Source organism: Bos grunniens, chromosome 3 (genome assembly GCF_055505025.1).
Source record: "Bos grunniens cultivar Pamir isolate PY7600 chromosome 3, Bosgru_T2T1.0, whole genome shotgun sequence".
In the NCBI taxonomy this organism is placed as follows: Eukaryota; Metazoa; Chordata; class Mammalia; order Artiodactyla; family Bovidae; genus Bos; species Bos grunniens.
This window is the reverse complement of record NC_141167.1, coordinates 10,091,372-10,109,684: the sequence shown is the minus strand read 5'-3', so window position 1 is coordinate 10,109,684 and position 18,313 is coordinate 10,091,372.

The following is an 18,313-nucleotide window of genomic DNA, read 5'->3' as shown; positions in this document are numbered from 1 at the left end:
TTTGCATTCCCAACACTGCTTTACGCTTGTTTATGTGTTGTGCTTCTTACCTAAAAGTGATCGTCGTGGCTTACATTCTTCAGTACACACGCTGTGCTAGACTCTGTTCTATGCGTGCTAACTGCTCATGCACTGCTCAGTTGCCCCATAAGGTGAAGGATACTACTGCTACCCCATTTTTCAATGACTTGAATCACCTAAGGTCACATAGCTAGTAAGAGGCAGAGCCTGCTCTTGACTTTGATGGACAGAACCCAGAGCCCAACACTGACCCATGATTCACTCACTGCCCTTTATTTTCAAAAGGAGAGCATAGAGTGAAGATGGGGGCAGAGGTGGGGTGCTCCTATCTCGTGGCCTTGGTGTTGCCTTGAAGATGGAGGTGAGATAATCTGTTGGAGGTATGGGCTTGGGGAAATAGGCTAAGGGGGAATGGAGCTGGTAAGAATTCAACAGCATGAATGAGACATAGAGAACCCACTGTAGGAAGTTGAGTAGGGCTAAGGGACCCAATTGAAATTTCCCTGACAACTATCACAGCTTGAGGTTCCCTTCAAGCTCAACCAAGATGATGGACCTGAGTTGGAGCTCATGTGGTCCTGAGTCTCAGACAGTGAGAGCTGGTGAGCCTCCTGGAGGCCCCATTTTAGCATTGAGAGCATCTGATGGGTAAAAGGGGCTCCACACCAAGAAGAGACTGCTATGGACTGAATGTTTGTGCACTTCCATCCTGTTCATATGTTGAAGTCTTAATTCCCAATGTGATGGTATCTGGAGGCGGGGCCTTTGGGAGGTAATTAGGTCACAAGGATGCACCCCTTGTGAATGGGGTTAGTGCCCACATAAGAAGATGGCCCTAGAGGGACAATATTTCTCACAACCAGAAATGAGTAGTCTGCAGACAGGAGGAGGGCACTCACCAGAACCCTAACATGCTGGCACCCTGATCTTGGACTCTCAGCCTGCAGGACTGTAAGAAATAACTAATTATCATTTAAGTCACTCAGTCTGTGGCATTTGTTATAGCAGCTCAGGTTGACTAAGACAAGACCCTGTGGAATACAGGAGGCTAGTAGTTCAGGAAGGAAGCCTCCTTCAGGAGCATTAACAGCAGAGCCACTGAGGGGATGTTTATGTTGGCACAAATGACCATTTGTCACCTCCAACCTCAGGGAACCACCTGGGCAAGACTTCTCAATGAGAAGAGTCCTGGCACTCTGAAACAATGCTCAGTGTGACACATTCATAATCTTTAAACTCTTAGGAGCAAAAACTGACATGTAAGGAAAGGCCCAGAAAGTCAGAGGACCATGGCCCCTCTCCCTGTGTCCCAATCCAGTCTGTCTTGGCTCTTTTTCCAGGGACTGCCACTGGCTCCTGGTCTTGATTGGTGCACCTCTTGGTATCTCTCCCTCTCCAGTGATTTCTTCTCATTGGCCTTGGTGGCTCTGTGGCTCCTGCATCTGTTTTCATAAACTGACTCTGGTTCAGAATCGGCCACTTCTCACATGGGCATGGTTCACCCACGCTGTGGCTCTGCACACCTTTTGCACTGGTCATTGCCCTTGAAACTCACTCCCATTGGTGTCCAGGTTCCAAAGAGAAACAAGGCAGTGAGGGTGCCAAGAGTACCTTGGACAAAGTTCGAGCCAATAAGACACAGCCTGTGGACATGCTCTGTGGACAGACGTGGACATACGTGAGGACAGAGATCTTTTATTCATAGCTGTCCCCTCAGGTGAGAGCCTTGGGGGTCTTGCTCAGCTCTTGCCAGTTGGAAGGAGAGCAGAGCTCAGCTACATTCTTGAAAGGCATCTCAGATGTAATAGCCAGAGGAAGCCATGCTTAGGGTTGCATCCGGAGAGCCCAGGGGACTCATTAGAACATCATCTTGCTCTGATAAATTGCTAGTTAAAAGTTCACCTGGAGAGACTTGTATTGCACCCCACTGAGAATCCCTACCTCCTGCTAGAAGTGCACACAGGGAAGGAAGGATTGTATAGATGTATAAATGGCTGAACCTTCTAAGTATTAATTCAAGCCTTACATAATTGTGCTCTTTGGACCTACGGAAGCCCAACCCTATGCTGACTGAGTAGCAATCATAGGAATCATATCTGGGCAGAATAAGGGGACAAACAAACATTGTCATGAAAGTTGTTGTTTACTCACTAAGTAGTCGTGTCTGACTATTTTGTGACCCCAGGGGCTGTAGCCCGCCAGGCTCCTCTGTCCATGGAGTTTCCCAGGCAAGAATACTGGAATGGGTTGCCATTTCTTTCTCCAGGGGACCTTTTTGACCCAGGGATTGAAGCTGCATCTGCTGCTTTGCAGGCATATTCTTTACTACTGAGTCACCAGGGAGACCTGTTGTCCTGAATAACAATAGTAATAAGTATAGTAGCAGTAATTTATGGTGCTTCTGTTTGCCAGGCTCTGTGTTGAGCACCTGTGCAGGCTGACACACCATTCTAAGATATCCAGGTCCTAATCCCTGGGACCTGTGAATGTCAACTTATGTGGAAAAGCGACTTTGCAGATGTGACAAAATTATGAATCTTGAAATGGGGAGATTATCTTGGATTGTCCAGGTGAGCCCTAAGTGCAGTCACAAGTTTAGGAAAGCAGAGAGAGGTTTTTCACAGAAGGGAAGGAAGTGTGACAAGCAGAGATTGGAGTGATGTGGCCACAAGCCAAGGAATGGTAACAACCACCAGAAGTGACAAGAGGAAAGGGCTAGATTATCCTCTGTAGCTCCCAGAAAGAACCAACTTCAATGACCCCCTTGACTCAGCTTTGAGAGACTTGCTTCAGGCTTCTGGCCTCCGGGACTATAAGAGAATGAATTCCTGTTGTTGTAAGGCACTAATTTTGGGATAATAGTTATAGTAGCAATGGGAAGCAAATGAAGTACCTTATATACCTTAGCTCATTTAATCCTCATCCATCCTATGAAGTAGGTGCTATTATGATCTCTATTTATGGATGAGGAAACCATGGCTCAGAGGGACAACTGGCTTGCACAAGGGCACAGAGCCACAAGTAGCAGGAAATCAAACTCAAGTCTTATCTCTTGAGCTCACGTTCTTCACCACAAATCTCTATGATTTGCAGCTGCAACTCAACATCACCCATGGCAAAGGTAGGAAGGAATAGGGCAGCTTCTGCAAGGCTGGACTAAAATCATGGAGTCGTGACTGAGGCCACTTAGCTGAGGGTCCTGGGGAATGGCCACCGTCACAAGAGAATTCACTAGAAGGGAGGGAGGAGGAGCAGTTATGGGTGTCATAATCGAGATGTTGCAAGGGGTTGGGGAGAAGTGCGTGGGAGTTAGGTTCTCGGGTACACGTGGTAGGAGCTCAGCCGTGGGGAAGCAGAGGTAGTTGGAGGGGCAGGCAGGCAGAGCGAGGCCATGCGTAGAAGTGCTGATCTGGAGTTTGCTACGCCTTAAAGAGGTGCCAAATATAAAAATCTCAGTGGCATCTCAGTTATGATCGAGCTAGTGATAAAGGTGTTATTCCCTGGGAGAGTCCATCGTGAGATGGGGTGGGCATACATGTGACTGTAGCCTTCAAGTCAGACAGGCACAGAGCTCCTCGTCCAGAGGGGGCATTACCCGACCCCTGCCTGAAGGGTGAAGGAGGTCAGATGCCAGATCCAAGCACTTGGTAAGGGAACGAGCAGGCAAGGGCTGGGTGAGGTGTCAGGGTCTCAGCCACGTTTGTGGGGCTATGACTCACTTGGCAAGGCAGATGCACGGGGCTTTTCTCACCCCACCAGACTCCCCGAGTACCCAGCCAAGTTCAGCAGCAAGCTTAGCCTGGAAGGAAGGGGCAGAAGCTGAGGTTTCTCATGGGTTCCTAGCTATGCTCAAGACCAACTCAGAAGAGTCTGCTGCAAACAAGTAGGCAGGGAGAGGGTGGGCAGGTACCAGGCTGGCAACAGAGTCCCCTCAGTGGGAACTCCTGGGTGTGACCATTCAGGAAGGTCCAGGGTGCTGCTCCTCAAAGTGTGCTCCCCAGATGGGCAGCCTCAGCATCACTCGGCAATTTGTTAACAAATCTAAATCCTCAGGCCCCACCCACACTTACTGGATCAGACACTTTGGAGCAGCAGCCCAGCAATCTGTGGTTTAACACGCCCTCCAGATGATGCTGATCCATGCAGAAGTTTACCGACAACTGGCCTAGACCACCAATTGGGACATCATTGGTTCTCCTAGGAAGACTGGGGTCATAACCCAATCCTGTGCATTTTCTTCTCTTCCCACCCCCATCTCATGGTGCACAAAGGGCAGATTTTCCAAAGATGTTCACAGCTGTATCCAAAGCAATCCTCTGAGTGAAAGGAGACTTTTTTCCCTCCTTTCAAGGATGTGAGTTCCTATCAGCAGATGAGTATCTCCTTTCACTGGGGCTTTTGAATTATACAGACTGTGGGAGGAGTTCAGGGGATCAGATATTAACTAGACCTTGAAATATATTTTTCCAAGTGGATGCGTAGTCTTTATTTAAATAGCATTTCTGGCTAAATTTGGTGGCTCATTTGTAGGAAAACCAGCAAAAATCTGACTTCTGGGAGTCTTGATGATTTAAGCCATGTTAATATTAGCAACAGTTTGAATCACAAGGAGAAAATCGACAGATTCATTCTCTTGGGGGCAGGGAGGAGAGGGAGCTCCCAGCTGAGCCAAGAATCTGCAAGTGCATGTCTGGGTGATTAATGGCATCAGATCTTGGTACCCTCTTTACTGGTCCAGCCAGTGGCCTCAGGGAACCCTGCAGCACTGGGTTTGTTTGTGTAAAGCAGCTCCAGAGGGTTGGGGACAGGATGTAGTGGGGTGGGGGAATCAGAGAGGAGAGCGAGGTGAAAAACCGCCCCTGTGTTCCCTCCCCAGCCCAGCAGCTAGCGTGCAGCCCTGTGCCATGAAAAAATGATGACTTGACTTCATTAAAGCCTTGTCATCTTTCCCCTACTGACAGCTTGAAAAGAGTGCCTTGCCTGAGCAGAACGGGATTCCAGAGCCCACTGTTTCTGAAAGTTTCAGAAAGAAAAATCTTTCTGCTCTTGTTAAGCAAATGCTGATTATGAAAATGAAGGGGGAGCTGAAAATTTCCTCCGAGTTTAGGCAGTTTTGGGGTCCATATAACAGCTACAATGGGCTTACGTATGTCCAGCCCAAGGAAATGCCTTGCCATCAGGCCCCTCCTTTGCCCTAGACAATTAGTGGAGGGTTCTGGGGCATGGTCACTGTCATAATGCCCAACAACCCTCCACTATGTCATAACCAGTAGATGCTTGACCTCTGGCTGTCTTGGCATCTCAGCTTTCTGAAACCTGACCCTGTCCACCCTGTTTTGATCTGACTTCCCTCCAGTCCATGTGGTTCAAGCCATTGATATCCAATGAGCACCTAAAAGACCCCAGGGTGGGCACACTCCACATGTGATCCCTTGATGCCTTGTTTAAAGATGGTATCACCACCTCTGTTTTGCAGAAGCAGGGGCAGAGAGAGGAGGAAGTGAGGTCATTTGTTTAAGGTGACCCACTGATAGGGCTGGGGGTAGAATCCAGACAAGACTCCCATGGGCCTATAGGTCATTGAGACAGGAAAGCTTAGAGAGTTTTACCTTGAACTTAACCCTAGAGAGATCTAGTGCCCTGCTGATGACCAGTTGGTGATTAGCAGGGGAGCTGAAACAGAACCCAAATCTCCATGAGCATAACCTGGTAATCTTCCCATTCATTCATTCATTTAAAAATACTTATCTTAATTTCTAAGAAAGTTAATAATATATGTGTATGGTTAAAAACAATCAAATAATAACAAAAGGCTTATAAAGAATAAGAGCAGTCCCTTGACCTACCCCACAATCTCTCTAAAGGAGATAATTTTAAACTATTTTAGGTTTTTCTTTTTTTGGTATTGACTTTAATTCTGTACCTCTACATATATGTCTACACTCTATTTCTTGATTTGTGAAATGGGAAAATGTAGCTTTCTTACAACAGCCCTCCCCATCTGGCTCCACCTCATCCCATCTGGCTCCACCTCACCCCATCATCCCATTTAGTCCTATTCTCATTTGTACTTCAATATGTAACTATATTGAAGTAAAAATATACTTTAATATATTAAAATATATTTTATATTTAATACAAAATATTTTTATATTATTTATAAAATATAATTAATAAAATTACAATTAATTTTATATTAATTTACATTTAATATATTTTAATATATTAAAATATACTTCAAATATAATTGTTTTTCCCTTCTTGAACAGTTTTTGTTTTTCCTTAGAATTAATACATGCCTAGTTATTTCACTTGCATATTTTTCTACATACATGTCTTTAAAGTTTTTCTTGAATCAAGTAGATCTTTCATTATTCTGACATTAGTTTCACAGAATTCCATCGTATCTTATATTTTATCATTTCCCCCCCTTTTTTTTGCTCCTGGAGACTTCCAGTGTGAAGAACTCTTTCCTCTCACTTCTGATTTTTCTGGTTAACCTATAGACTTCCTGAACAGCTCTTTGCAGGGACTTTCTTGCCCCAGCTTGAAGTAGATCCACTGCTTCCTGGTCCTTTGTCATCCTCTCTCTTGGATTACTCTCTGGTTTTGCTGGAGCACATCTTCTAGTAGCTTTTGAAAGAAGAATACATAGAAGTCATTTTTTCTGAGTCCTTCTGTTTGAAAATATTTTAATTTTATCCCCGTACAATTTCCATTTTGGCTGAATATAAATTTCAAGGCTGAAAATAAGATTTTATTTCAAAATGTCATAGCACTCATTGCTTCGTTGTCATCTAGCTTCCAGTTCTGTTCCTGGGAAGTTAAATGCCATTCTGATTATTTTTCTTTTGCACATAATATTATTTTTCTCCTTGGAACCTTTTAAGATCTCTTCTTTATCCCTGATGTTCTGAAAGCTTATATAAGTTCTGAATTAGAAGATGAAGTCTTTTTCCAGAAAGTATCCTTAAATCTCTTCTTTGACTTTTTCTTCCTCTCTTTTCTGCTCTGTTATTTTTTTCCTGTTTTTCAGACTTTGGATTTCTCAGTGGGTTATCTAAGACTGTGGGATTTTCTTCCATATTTTCCACCTCTAGCTTTCTGTCTGCTTTCTAGGAGATTTCATTATCTTCATCCTCCAAATCTTTTATTCTATTGTTTTATTTTTTCTCTCTTATTCTTATTTTCTAATAGTCCTTGTTTTCTTATTTTCTGATGAAGCATTCTTTGCTAATGGAAGCATTATCTTCTCTTACAACTTTGAGTGAACTCATTCAATGTTATTTTCAGGTTTTCTTCTTAGTCCTGTGTTATCCTTTACTCATTTATTTTTTGTTCTTGTTTTTCCTGTTTTGATGTCAGTATTTTATTTTGTTTATTTTATTCTTTCTATGTTATGTTGGAGTTTTTTTCTCAATATCTAGTGATCTTTAGTTGCCCATTCATGAAGTAGTCACTAGTAGATGATTGAAATTCCTATATAGGAGGCTGGGTTGGTAGGTTTTGCTTTAGGGTGATCAGATACCAAATGGACTATTTCATTTGAAGGTTTTCAAGTAGTAACAATGTGTGACATCTTTTCTTTGGGACCATTCTGTTCATCCAGAAAAGAACTTATCAATCTCTTTCCTGGCTGGCATAATCCTGGCTTCTAAAAAGTTGAACATTGGGCATGGGAGGGAGCCAGGGACTATCACCTTTCCATAGGCAGCTTTTAAAACTATTTTCTATTAGAGGTATAATTTATGCATAGTAAAATGTAAAAGAATTTTAGATTAAGTGAATTTTTATATTTCCACCACCTTGAAAATTTCTTCATGCCTCATTCTTATGCAGTTAACTCCTATTTCTGGTCTTCTACTTGGCTCCCAGCTTCTCCTATACTTGATGGTCCTGAATCCTGATCCTCTACCATTTTCCTTCTCCAAAGGATAATCCTTGTGCACTCCAGGGTATAGCTGTAATTGACAGAGCCTTGAATTTTAGTGGTTTAAGTTGATGCTTTTGAACTGTGGTGTTGGAGAAGACTCTTGATTTAGAGTCCCTTGGACTGCAAGAGGATCCAACCAGTTTATCCTAAAGGAGATCAGTCCTGGGTGTTCTTTGGAAGGACTGATGCTGAAGCTGAAACTCCAATACTTTGGCCACCTTTTTCCAATGAGTTGACTCATTGGAAAAGACCCTGATGCTGGGAGGGGTTGGGGGCAGGAGGAGAAGGGGACGACAGAGGGTGAGATGGCTGGATGGCATCACCGACTCGATGGACATGAGTTTGGGTGAACTCTGGGAGTTGGGGATGGACAGGGAGGCCTGGTGTGCTGCGACTCATGGGGTCACAAAGAGTCGGACACGACTGAGCGACAGAACTGAACTGAACTAAACTGAAGCAACAATATGAACCCAACTCTTTGGTTCATAAAGAGTTCAGAGACTCGTTGCTCTGCTCTTTTCATCATATAATTCAAATGAACTGGTTCTCTTCACAACCACAAAATTGTGCCAATTGGAATGAAGCTACACCTTTACTACTCAAAGTGTGGTCCTTGGACCAGCAGCATCAGTATCACCTAAAAGCTTGTCATAAATGCAGAATCCCAAGCCCTATCCCAGACCTACTGATCAGAATCTGCATTTAATAAGGGCTGCCTCCCAAGACAGTCACATGCACATGAAAATTTGAAGAGCACCAGGTCACATACACTTCCAGATCCATATTCAGCTGAGGAAAGAGAGAAAATCCCTCTTCTTGTATTTTTCTTCTACCTGATTGGGTCAACTTGGGCCATGAGCCCCTAGTCTAGAGTCCACATGAATTGTTATATATTTGCTTGATCTGGGGTCTTCCCCTAAGCACATACTATGTAGAAGAGGGGTTCACACTCTAAGACGACAGTGTTCTTCTAGGACGGAGGGAGGTGGACAGTCTACACAATCCACTAGAGAGCTTGGTCACCCAGTTTATCGACTTGAATCTCTGCAGTCCTGACTGCATTCCTGCATGCCACAGAATCTAGTGCCTTCTGGTTCTGAACCCTCAAGGGGCTCTGAAGCTTAGAAAGTGTTTCTTCTCCCTGATCTCATCAGTATCCATTCTGGAATTTTCTCCTCCTTGATAAAATACTTACCATACTTCCCCTTCTGCTTTGCATCTTCTGAAAACTGTTGAAAATTCTTGTCTGTGACTGTTTTCCTCCCTGTTTTCTTTGTCCTTGAAAAAAAAAAGCCTCCTTATTCTTATTTTAGTGGAGCCAGGGGAAGTAGAGGAGATACACTTGGTGGTCAAGTCACTATCTTCAGCTGAAAGAATTCAACATGCATGTTGTTGAAAGAGATACCATGATACACCACATTTTCCTCATTAAACTAAAACAAGGGAGAATGTGTGTATATTGGAGGTGGGTAGGATGTAAGGATAGGGTGGAGAAACATGGAAAGAGACAGAGAAAGAGAGAGAGAGAGCCAGGAGAACAGGAGAAGGTCTGAAGCTTGCTTTGTAGGAAGTATGGAGTATTCCATGAGCAGAAGAGATGATATCCTTAAAATTGGCAAACAGTCAGGGATGTAGGTGCAGCTGGCATGTGCTGATCTCCCCCCGTAAGAAGAAACTGGACAGAGTCTGGCACACTACCTAGCCATAGACCAGCAGGTCAGAATCAGAGTAGGGAAGGGGCATGGCTGCAAGTGGGGACCTGAGTACCCGGGCATAACGCTGTTCAGTTCAGTTCAGTCACACAGTCACGTCCAACCCTGTGAGAGGCAGCACGCCAGACTTCCCAGTCCATCACGAACTCCCATAGTTTACTCAAACTCATGTCCATCGAGTCGGTAATGCCATCCAACCATCTCATCCTCTGTCGTCCCCTTCTCCTCCCACCTTCGATCTTTCCCAGCATCAGGGGCTTTTCAAATGAGTCAGTTCTTTGCATCAGGTGGCCAAAGTATTGGGGTTTCAGCTTTGGCATCAGTACTCCCAATGAATATTCAGGACTAATTTCCTTTAGGATGGACTGGTTGGATCTCTTTGCAGTCCAAGGGACTCTCAAGAGTCTTCTCCAACACCACAGTTCAAAAGCATCAATTCTTCAGTGCTCAGCTTTGTTTATAGTCCAACTCTCACATCCATACATGACCACAGGAAAAACCATAGCTTTGACTAGACAGATCTTTGTTGGCAAGGTAATGCCTCTGCTTTTTAATATGCTGCCCAAGTTGGTCATTACTTTTCTTCCAAGAAGCAAGTGTCTTTTAATTTCATGGCTGCAGTCACCATCTGCAGTGATTTTCAGTTCAGTTCAGTTCAGTTCAGTTCAGTCGCTCAGTTGTGTCTGACTCTTTGCGACCCCATGAATCGCAGCACGCAGGGCTCCCTGTCCATCACCAACTCCCGGAGTTCACTGAGACTCACGTCCATCAAGTCAGTGATGCCATCCAGCCATCTCATCCTCTGTCGTCCCCTTCTCCTCTTGCCCCCAATCCCTCCCAGCATCAGAGTCTTTTCCAATGAGTCAACTCTTCGCATGAGGTGGCCAAACTACTGGAGTTTCAGCTTTAGCATCATTCCTTCCAAAGAAATCCTAGGGCTGATCTTCAGAATAGACTGGTTGGATGATTTTGGAGCCCCCTAAAATAAAGTCTCTCACTGTTTCCATTGTTTCCCCATCTATTTGCCATGAATTGATGGGACTGGATGCCATGATCTTAGTTTTCTGAATGTTGAGTTTTAAGTCAACTTTTTCACTCTCCTCTTTCACTTTCATCAAGAGGCTCTTACGTTCCTCTTTGCTTTCTACCATAAGGGTGGTGTCATCTGCATATCTGAGGTTATTGATATTTCTCCCTGCAATCTTAATTCCAGCTTGCGCTTCATCCAGCCTGGCATTTCTCATGATGTACTCTGCATATAAGTTAAATAAGCAGGGTGACAAAATACAGCCTTGATGTACTCCTTTCCTGTTTGGAGCCAGTCTGTTGTTCCATGTCCAGTTCTAACTGTTGCTTCTTGAGCAGCACACAGATTTCTCAGGAGGCAGGTCAGGTGGTCTGGTTATTCCCCTCTCTTGAAGAATTTTCCACAGTTTGTTGTGCTCCACACAGTCAAAGGCTTTGGCATAGTCAATAAAACAGAATTAGATGTTTTTCTGGAACTCTCTTGCTTTTTTGATGATCCATCAGATATTGGCAATTTGATCTCTGGTTCCTCTGCCTTTTCTAAATCCAGATTGAACATCTAGAAGTTCACAGTTCTCATACTGCCGAAGCCTGGCTTGGAGAATTTTGAGCATTTTGCTAGTGTGTGAGATGAGTACAACCATGTGGTAGTTTGAGCATTCTTTGGCATTGCCTTCCTTTGGGATTGGAATGAAAACTGACCCTTTCCAGTCCTGTGGCCACTGCTGAGTTCTCCAAATTTGCTGACATATTGAGTGTAGCACTTTCACAGCATCATCTTTTAGGATTTAAAATACCCAAGCTGGAATTCCATCACCTCCACTAGCTTTGTTCATAGTGATGCTTCCTAAGGCCCACTTGACTTTGCATTCCAGGACGTCTGGCTCTAGGTGAGTGATTACACCATCGTGGTTATCTGAGTCATGAAAATCTTTTTTGTACAGTTCTTCTGTGTATTCTTGCCACCACTTCCTAATATCTTAATATTGTCTGCTTCTGTTAGGTCCATACCGTTTCTGTCCTTTATTGTGTCTCTGAGACCAAGCCAAATGGGCATTGACCAGGAGCCCCAAAATTACTGCACTTCAAGGCCGTGGCTCACCTTTCTCCACCTCGCTTACCACAAAACCACTCTCCTTTCGAGTTGAGTCACAAAAAGGGAATGTATAAATAAATTATGTTATACTGTGTAAAGAGGAACATGTTTCATCTATTTAAGTGACAGTGTCCATCTCTACTGATACAGAAAGAGACACACAATATATTATTGAGGTGGTGATGGGGAAGCAGACTTCAAAACAGCAGATGGAGCACGTTTCTACTTTTGTCAAATGTCTATTTGTAACCAGGATATCTCAGATGTCACCAGCCTGTGAGAACATATTTCAACAAGTATCATAAATTACAAAGGCTCTGTATCTTGGTGCTGCTTGAGTGTAGGGACAAAGCCTCTCTCAGAGGGTAGTCTGGTCATTTCTGAGAGTCCTCCAGGGCACTGTCTGCTCTGATTGTCCTGCTTCCACTCCCAAGCAAATGTCAGGATACAGACTCTGTGGCCCATGATGCTCCAGAACCGGTGACCTTCTGCCGGCTGGAACGGGCACCTCCAGGTTAGCTTTAAGGCTCTCCTCTTCACCATCCTAATTTAAACACCAAAGAGGATCTTCAGTTGGTACTTGGATACTAGTACTGTCTTGTCACTAGATTTGAGGACAAACGAAGGAAAGTACCACCTAGAGCAAAACTGATAAATCCCACCTGAAAGGACTGCTTTTGGAGTTTCCAATCCCAGGCCCAGTGCAGGGGCTCACCTTGGGAACCCTCATTGCCTTGCTGCCATCTCTACTGAGCTGGAGGCCAACCCTTCACCAGAAATCTTCAGAGATGTCTGGGCCTATGAGGTCTGACCCAGATGCCACAGGACTTGGTGAGTGACAGGAATTTCTTTTCCCTCTCTCGGGCTCCCCTGCCCTGGCCTTGCTTGCTTTCCTGGGATCATCGTTTTTTCCCAGCCATGGCCAACAGCATGCATGAGCTGGGTGGGGGGACCCTACCTAAAGGCTTCCAAGTGGATGACAGCACCTAGAACAATTGTTCAATATCCTCCTAGAGCTGCAGAAGGGAGGTATTTTCTTAACAGTTTGTAACAAAAAGTCCATCCAAAGAGTTTTCTCAAAATAAACAATCTATTCCTAAGGTAATTGCTCGTCTCTGTCATTCTCAGGGCAAAACTGTTTACACCAAAGCTTTAACCATCCAGGTTAAAAAAAAGAAAAACAACCCTTAGGTCCAGAGTTTTGGCTAGATATTTATTTATATCTGTTTTCTAGATGTAAAAAATTGACACAAAAATGTTAAAAAGAGTGATTATTTCAGAATGGGATGGAGAGTAATTTTTCTTAATTTTCCCTTGACCTGTCTGCTTTTTCTATAATAAACATGTATTATTTGTGAAAATTTTTAAAAGTTTTAAAAAAGATGATGAACCACAATTGCTCACGTCCCTTCAACCAGATCCTTAATAAAGATGCTAAATGCAGGTGGGATGGGTTGGCCATGTGCCCCTAGGAGAATCAATCCATCACCCTTTTCATTTTCCCAACAGTCAACTTTGCAGCTAATTTCAGTCCATTATCATGTTCCAGCAAATGTGAATGTATTTGCAGAGAAGACTAGCATCAGCAGACATGTATTCACGAGTAGGAAAAGGAGCACTAAAACGGAAGCAGGACTCAGTAACAGTGCCCCACGTTTGCCCTCCTGCCTCCCTGCCGCTGTGGTCCTGGGAAGAGCTGCTTTGGGTGGCCCAAGTCCTAAGGAGAGGATCAACCCCAGGGAAGCCCAACTCAGGTAGGCTCAGGGCTGTGATAACTTGGGAGGTGAAGTAGAGGTGACTTATATGCCAGGAATAAAGTTGGACCTTGTCAAGTGTGACTCACTCACAGGAGGAAGTGGCCAGTGCTGCAAAATGACTCATGGGACCCAAGGCATCACAAATAAAGCCCAGGTGGACTTCGTGTAGTTGGGGGTTTTAGTCATGGGATCAGAGGAGGAAGCTGGTGCTCAGAGGCTCCTGCTGGGCCCCTCTCTCCCAGCTCCTTAGGGTGGGTGCCCAGGAAGGCATATCATGGGCCTGTCACTGGTGCCCAAGACCTGGACCCCTTGAGGTCTCACCTCTGCAAGAAGGACAGCTTCCCAAGGCTCAGTGCTGACGTCCAGAGAGCTGTGAATGATTTCCGCCTGACAGCCTGCCCCAGCTACCCTGGGCCCTATGAGGTGAGCAGAGCTGGGTGACGTAGGATTGGCTTAGGGCTGGGTCAGCCAGCATTCTTACCATGGGCTTTCTACACCATCCAGGCCTGTTTTTGCCAAGTTATAGATCTTTGCTGATCTCTCTCCCATCCTGCTTGTGTGCTTGAGGTTTGGGGCCGAAGTGTAAAACTAGTGAATCCGTGTTAATCATTCTTGCACTAAATTCAGATAATCTATTGTTCATCTACTCCTTTTGGATCCCCTGCAAGTGGGACTAGGGTGGGGTGATATAAACAAATGAGATGGCCACTATTTCATGATACCGAATGTCCATGGGTGTGACCTCCTTGGAGCAGGATTCAGGGTCCACCCCACAGCGGAGGAGCTGGCAGAGCTCAGGGTTCTCTCAGCTGGGCTGGGGGCAGGACTGCAGGGCAAGGCTCTGGCCTCAGGGGCAAGGTATAAACTCTGGCAGGACAGCAAGGTGGAAGCTGATCCTGAAGACTGCCCACCGGAGTGGTGTTAAGGGAGGGGAAGTGATCAGGAGATGTTCAGTAGGTGAGGCCCTTTCAAAGGCTTGACATTTGTCCAGCTCAGCAAGGCAGGAGTCTCCAGGGATTCTTGTGATCCAGGGTCAAGGGGTTAAGAGTGATTCCAGGCTCGACATCATGGGTGGGGATGGGCTTCTGATATATTCTCAACCTTGGGCCAGACAGAGCTGAATTTATTGAACACTATTATGTGCCAGATGGTGTTCTAAGTGCTTTCACATGTACTAACTCATGGAACCCCACACCAGCCTCATAGGATGTCTAATTCTCTTACTATTATTTAACAAATGAGAAATGGGTGCAGAGATGGTGAACTTCCTGACCAAAGGGACAGATAGATCTACCTTGGTCTTCATAGTACCTCTCTCTTCACTTCCCCAGACCTGGAACTAATGAGGCTGGAATGGAACACGTTGGGGTAGTAGACACAGCTGAAGCCCTGTCTCATCCCCTGGAAGTCACCATTCTCTTTTGTGATAAAGGCAATGTCTTCCATTGTAAGCCCCTGATCGCTCCATCCAAAGGTGTTCTCTAGTTGGAGGATGCTTAGCCAGAGGGCAGGACTGCCCAGGAGTTACCACCCCTCCTTCAACCAGTCCTCAACCAGCCACTGGAAAGGATTGGCAGATACATCCTCAGCTCTTTGTCCTTAGGTGTGACAACTCAGAGCCTTCTTCTACACAGTCTCCTAGAGGTTCCCTGCAGGGTGGAGGCCTGGTTGTTCACAAGGGGAAAACACATTGCCTCCTTTTCCATCCCTGTGTGATTCCCTGCTCTTTTGTCTGTAATCAGCTCCTGTGCAAACTCCTTGCTCTCAAATTCTTGTCTCAGGGTCTGGTTCTGGGGGAACCCGGCCCCATCCATCTGCGCTTATTCAGCCTGCCCATCAGGACTTCTCAGGTCACCCATTGGGGTTGGCCTGTTTCTCTCCTGGCAAATTCTTGGGAATGCAGAAGGATGGAGGTGGCACAGCTCCTTGGGGACCTGTCAGCTCCGTTCCTGGGTTGAAAGGGACCATGGAACATTGTGCTGTCAGAGAGGGAAGCCACTTTACTCCTCAAAGGACAGATGTGAAAGTGCTCCCATTTACCCTTGTCTCAGAAATTCTAGTTCACATCTGATTGAGGTGGTCCATGAAAGATGTGGAACGATGAGGGGGGAAGAGTTCTGCTCTGCCATTCAGCAGTTTGAGAACACTGAGCCAGCCTCCACTGTACTTCTTCCCAACCCAGGGATAGAACCTAGGTCTCCTGCATTGCAGGTGGATTCTTTACCAGCTGAGCCACCAGGGAAGCCCCCACTGTACTTAGTGACAACTTAAAAACATATTCACAACCTAAAAGTTGAGAATTATGTTTTATTTGAAAATTGTTAGGGCTTAAGCCTGGGAGGCAGCATCTCAAGTAGCTCTGAGAGAACTACTCAAAGGAAGTGAGGGGAGGAGTCAGGGTATACAGACATTTTGCAACAAAGGGCAGGTAGTCTGAGCATCAGAAGATTACTGTTAATTAAAGAAAACCAGATATCTTATGTCAAGGAATTTAGCTCTTTTTATGTATGGAAAGATGCAGGAGTCTATTCTCACTGAAATCATTCCTTTCACATGCACTCCAGCTATCTGGGGGCCAGTATCCTGTGCTTTTCACATCCCTAGCTTCCTTGGGGCGCTCCACAGGGAGTGGCTGCAGTCTGATGGCTACTAGATGGCAGGTATTCTTTCCCTTCCTGGGTGTCCGTATGGCTCACCAGCTCACACTGGAGAACTTCAATCACTGATGACTGTGACATCCTTCTTTATTGATATAGCAGGAAGTATTCCAATGCTCATTAGTTTGGGAGGTCAGAATGACAGAGCCCATGGGAACTGGGGTCAGTCTTCCTCTTCTGATTTTAATTGGAGCTCTGGAGCCATAGATCAGGAGTTGGGACAGAAAGCAGATTTGCTCGGTTACTCCAAACCTCAGTTTTCTCATCTTAAACATGGGATAATGACCCACGGTAGAACCTGAAGTCTTGTATAAATCAAAGCCCCTTTCCTTTATGGTGTCCTAACACCCTGCCCCACCCTTTATAAACTCTCCTCACTCACCCAGATGCAGCATGGCACCTATTACCTGCTGGGACCCCAACTGGTATACAGAACCCAGATATTTTGACTGATTGACAGTCTCAGTCACAGGACACAATCTTGAGTCCCAGTGAGGACACTGTTTCTTCCAGAAGATTCTTTATAAAAAGGTCACTCTTCCTGTGCCTCCAGTGGCTGAGATTGCAAGAAAATTTGACCCTGACTATAGCACCAGGTGGCTCAGTGGTAAAGAATCCACCTATCAATGCAAAAGATGCAGGAGATGCTGGTTCCATCCCTGGGTTGGGAAGATCCCTGGAGGAGGAAATGGCAACCTGCCCCAGCCTGGAAAATTCTATGGACAAAGGAACCTGGTGGGCTACAATCCATGGAGTTGCAAGGGTCAGACATGACTGAGCACAGACATACACAGCATTAATGTGGTTACATCTTTGTCATTTCATGATCATTCAGTTCATAATCGATGTTCATCATTTTTTTAATTTATTTGTGCTTTTCTCTTTATAGATGTCAGTTTTCTGAGAAGGGACTGTCCCAAGCCCCAGAACCTAGGAATAAGGATGAACTTTTTGGCATTTTTATAACACTTAACAAGATGAATGACTCTCTGTTAGTATTTTCCATTGATTTTATTTACTTTCTTGTATGTCTGTATGAAAAGCCTCTTCTTTCAAGATTTTTCTTCTTTTTCTTTTAAACCAGAATTGCTGTGAGCTATCCCAAGGGCCCAGAATCTGGCTGGAGATTGCTTGTGAAATTGATATTTTTCTTTTTAAAATGTAACTTTTAAAAAATCAATAAGCCCATTGTGGTACCTTTCCTAGAGATTAGATCAGGTTTTCCTTAATAAATATTATCTTTTACCTCAGGATACCTCAGAGTGATATTTCACCCTTGTGAGGGACTTGGGCCTCGATGTACCTTGTTCTGAAGGTCTCAGAGAGTGCTGTTGGGTTTCTTGCTTTGTGGACGGACTGACTTAGAGCAGTGGGACCTAGGTGCCCTCTGTAGATCCTTGTGGGGCTGGAATGAAGTCTCCGTGGCAGCAGTGGGTGAGTTACACTTTTCTGATACACTCCTGACTGTTCTGGGTTGGCTGATCTGGGCTCCAAGAGACGCTTCCCTGAGAGTAAACTGGGAAAGCCCCTTCCTGCAGCCCTCAGGAGACCGTATGCAGCAGCCTCCATCTCCTCCAAGGAGAAGGCAGGAGCCTCAGTTTCCCCATTTCCATGGCTCATATTTTCACTTCGCAGGTTGTATTTTAAGGAAATAGATTTTGAAAATTTCTAAGCATGTCAGTCTTTAGTTAATACTCACTAAATATTTTCTATCATTACTTTTGTCCCTGTGTTTTGAATGTAGAGCCTCAAGCTGACACATTCCTAAAAAGAAAAAACATTTCCATGTGATATAATAAAATTCTATGTTGTCATTTTTCTGTGTTCAAAAGCATTGAAAGCCCAATTTTTTGGGGGGTGGTGGTGTGGAATATGTTAATCTAAATTTGCCAGCTGTTTGTTCTTACAAAAGACTGTATTTACTAGGATAATATGTCCTCCTAGTTTTGCTGTTAAAAATGCCCTTTTTACAGTTTTATCCTTCAACAACCCCGGGGTGATGGGAATGAGACCTTCATTCTCAATGTGGGAAAACTGACACTGAGAAAGACTGAGTCACCAGGAGCTCTGGTTTAGTGCCCTGGTCTGTCTCCAAAGCTCCTTCTTCCCAA